Genomic DNA, 3,702 nt, shown 5'->3' with positions numbered 1-3,702 from the left:
GACCTTCAGTTACTATAGACAGATGAAAATTGCCACATATAGGACCCCCTGCCCTCTGTTTCAATAAGGGGCAACAGATGGTATTAACCATTCTCCAAAAGAGGACTACCCAGCTCCAGCCAGGAATGACAGAGCACTTCTTCTCCCCACCCTCTGTTTCACGTATTGAAATCTAGTAGATATATGGATTAATTAAACCATTCATTTCTCCAACAGGCATTGAAATGTTAAGTGCCTAGAGTAGGCACATTGCTGAGCTGAGCACTGTGGGGAATACAAAGAAGTAAAGGAATCGCACTAGTCCTTGAGAAGTAAATCATCTTATTGAGTGGGCAAAAGAATAATTCACTAAGTGATTCGAGAACAATGCCACGCAGTGTGGTGGAAGTATGACACTGGCTTGGGAGGAGGGGGAGGGGGAAGGGTTGTCATGCAGAGGGACACAGGGAAGTTTCATGGAACGAGGCCAGTCCTGAATTGGCTTTCAAAGATTGTGCTGGATTTACACCAGTACAAAGATGGTTTGGGAGTAACACCTTAACTTCGGTGTAGATTATATGGCAATTTGAAGTGCTTTTCCTTTCTCCCCTCAAGGCTGCACTTGTTTAAGCTCGAGGGAGTTCTCCATCTATCCTATGATATCATATAACCTCAGTCTTCAGCCTTCAGTCTTTGCTTAGCTACAAAGGCTTCTGTTAATGTTGACAGAGCTCTGACCTAGTTGGTCTTCAAGCCTTATCTCCTCCTTGAGGCTCGTAGTAGGTACTAGAGGAAGAAGTGACTCTTGATAAATGATTCTGCCTGCCCATTTTGCCTTTTTTCTTTGTGGTCAGCAAAGAATTAGTTTTTACATTTGTCTCCTGTGACAAAGTTCTGGTAAGCATAGGTAGTCAGAGTTCTTGTACGGGCTAGCACATCCAATTGTGACCAAATTTCTGGTTGGTAAAATCAATAATTTCTTCAACCTGCTGGACTGCTTCCTCTAGGCAGATGTTCAGGAAGATTTCATATGCAAAGCAGCTATTGGTTCTTATACAACATTGTTGCGTATCAATTTAATTCCCCTTCCTCAAGGAAGTCTTGTAGATCTACATAAACAATTGTCCTATTTTCAATTGTGGTACTTAAGTTGCTATTGGTAATAACTTTGTTTAGCTGTACAGTATTCTAAGTAACATGTTTATCCTTCCAGCGCTGTACATTTGGTGTTAGCCTAGGTACTTCACAGGTTCCTGATGAACGGATGAAGGAATAGAAAAATAAATTAACAAGCTGATAGGGATGCATAATTCTGGGAATCAAGATACCTAGGGTTCCTTAGGGAGGAGAAGTCAACTCAGAAAATTATCTTTTGCCTTTATAGATTTGTAAAAGAAATTTCTCCATATTTAATGTTTTCAGTTTCGTACTTTTTGTTTCTAAAAAAAAGAGTTATTCATATGAAACACAGAGTAAAGAGAGAGAGTGGGAGACCCAGATCTTCCATCTGCTGTTTTGTTCCTCACATGGCCACAAAAGCTGGGCTCAGGTCAGGCTGTGGAGAGGAACAGGGACTACATCTGGATCTTCCATAGGGGTGCAAGGATCCAAGCCATTGGGCCGTCCTCTGTTCCTTTCCCAGATACATACAGCAGGGAGTTGGATCAAAAGCGGAGCAGCTGAGACTCAAACTAGCATCCATACAGGTTGCTGCTGTGGCAGACGGAAGACTTTCCCGCTAAACCACAATGTTCCGCCACCCACGGTTTCTTGTTTAATTGCTGAAATAACCCTATAAAATGAATTTAATTATTAATGTCACATCACACAGTGAATTATTGGCATTTCTGGAACAAAGCTTTGACCAGCTTACCACAAATTCCATGTTAGCAAGTACTATACAATGCATGGGCAGTGTAGTGTGGTGGTATCATAGGAATGGTTGTTTGTGCACTCACAGTGCTGTCTTTGCACACAAGTTTTTCAACTCTGTATCCTCGATAGGGTGACTGTCTGTCTGTCTGTCTCGCTCTCTCTTTGATGTTACTACCTGGCCAACTTGACCTGTTTTCCAGAAGTGAACCCTCTCTCATTTTCAATTCCCACACATTTCTGATAAATGAGCTGCTTCAGTTTTCATTCTTTCTTCTTGAATCGATTCTTGGCATTACAAAGGAAAAAGCTGGTATCCTTCCCTATTTATCAATCAAAGCTCTTATGTTTGTGCTAACCAAAAAAAAAGGGAGTTTAAATTACTCAAGTCAGCACTCTTTAGTAAACTCATCATGCTTTGGGGAAATATAAACTAGTTACATTTCTGCCAGAAAGATGCCTATAGGAATGTATGCTTCCTAGCCTTGACTTATTCTGTCCATGCATGTATTCATGTGCGAGCCCAGGAAAGCTGGAGTCCTGTGTCCCCTCTCCACTTTCAAGTTCAATGTGTCTCTCTTTCATCTTTGTGGACTCCTGTTTTCATCCGGTCCTGTGACAGTGAGATCAGGTTTGGTCTGATCTCTTCAAACTTTAATTTATAAGTGTTCTTGTCAGTATCCAGGTCTTGATTTTTTTCCGGCAGATTCTTATTTGATTAACCGTTTGACACCAAGCTTCCCTGTCTGACATAAACTAAAGTCATCTGACTAATCTCAACCTTTTTGAATTCGATTTCATTCCCTTTGCCGCCACAGCCAATCCGGAGACCCAGCATGCTGTAACAGCTCTCTTACCACGCATAATGTCAGCCAGCCAGTCTAGTCTTCAACAACAGGGCTTTTTATTTTCAATCTCACTGTAATAGTCAAAGTCTTTTAGTCCTGGTGCGAAACAGAAAAAAAATCTTCAGCAGTATTAATTACTAGAAATAATTTAAATATAAAATCTGAATGAACTAGATGGTCTTCAAACAAGTTTGAATGTAGACAACTTTATCACACTTAAGAAATCAATATCCATAGACAAGGATGCTAAGATAATTGCCAGTTGAAGGGAAAAGAAAGCCTTCATGTTGAAGTTTCATTTCACAAAATTCACCAAAGTAAATTTCAGGGAGATTACATGCAAATATTGGGCACATACAGAACTTGGAGATAATATAGGTTGATATTTGATTTTGAGCAAAAAATAATTAAAAATACAAAAGAACCTGATGAACTATATCATAAAAGGAAATATTAATAAATTTGCATTTCTAAAATGTATGTAGACCCAAAATACAAACACAATTAGAAACACATTTGAATTATGTACATATGTGTGCATACATGCTTATGAAGAATCACTACAAATCCATGGGAAGATGCACATTATGAACAATTTTGTATGAATTTTCGGATTTCAAACTGTTTTGCACCACAGTAAAGTCATTTTTATATTTGATTTCTCCTTGAACTTTTTAAAGATGTTCTCACACATGCATAATATGTGTTTTGCAAACCAGTTAGGAACTAGTAGCCACATAACAGAGAAAGTGGTAGATGACACAAACAGGTGATAAGGAGAAATGGCCAACAGACTCTTAAAAAATCAGTTAATCTCATTAAACTTCAAAGAATGATAATCAGGTAAAAGTAATAAGCTTTATTAAATGTGTGTGCTTGCATAACTCAAACTAGTAAGATTTTATTTATTATTTATTTCTATTTTTTATGATGCAGTTCCCAGGCTCAGGGACTTCCACTTTCCCCTTCTATCCCACTGTTTTCTCCTATAAGACTAGTATAG

Source organism: Ochotona princeps, chromosome 4 (genome assembly GCF_030435755.1).
Source record: "Ochotona princeps isolate mOchPri1 chromosome 4, mOchPri1.hap1, whole genome shotgun sequence".
Lineage (NCBI taxonomy): Eukaryota > Metazoa > Chordata > Mammalia > Lagomorpha > Ochotonidae > Ochotona > Ochotona princeps.
Note: the sequence above shows the minus strand (reverse complement) of the source record.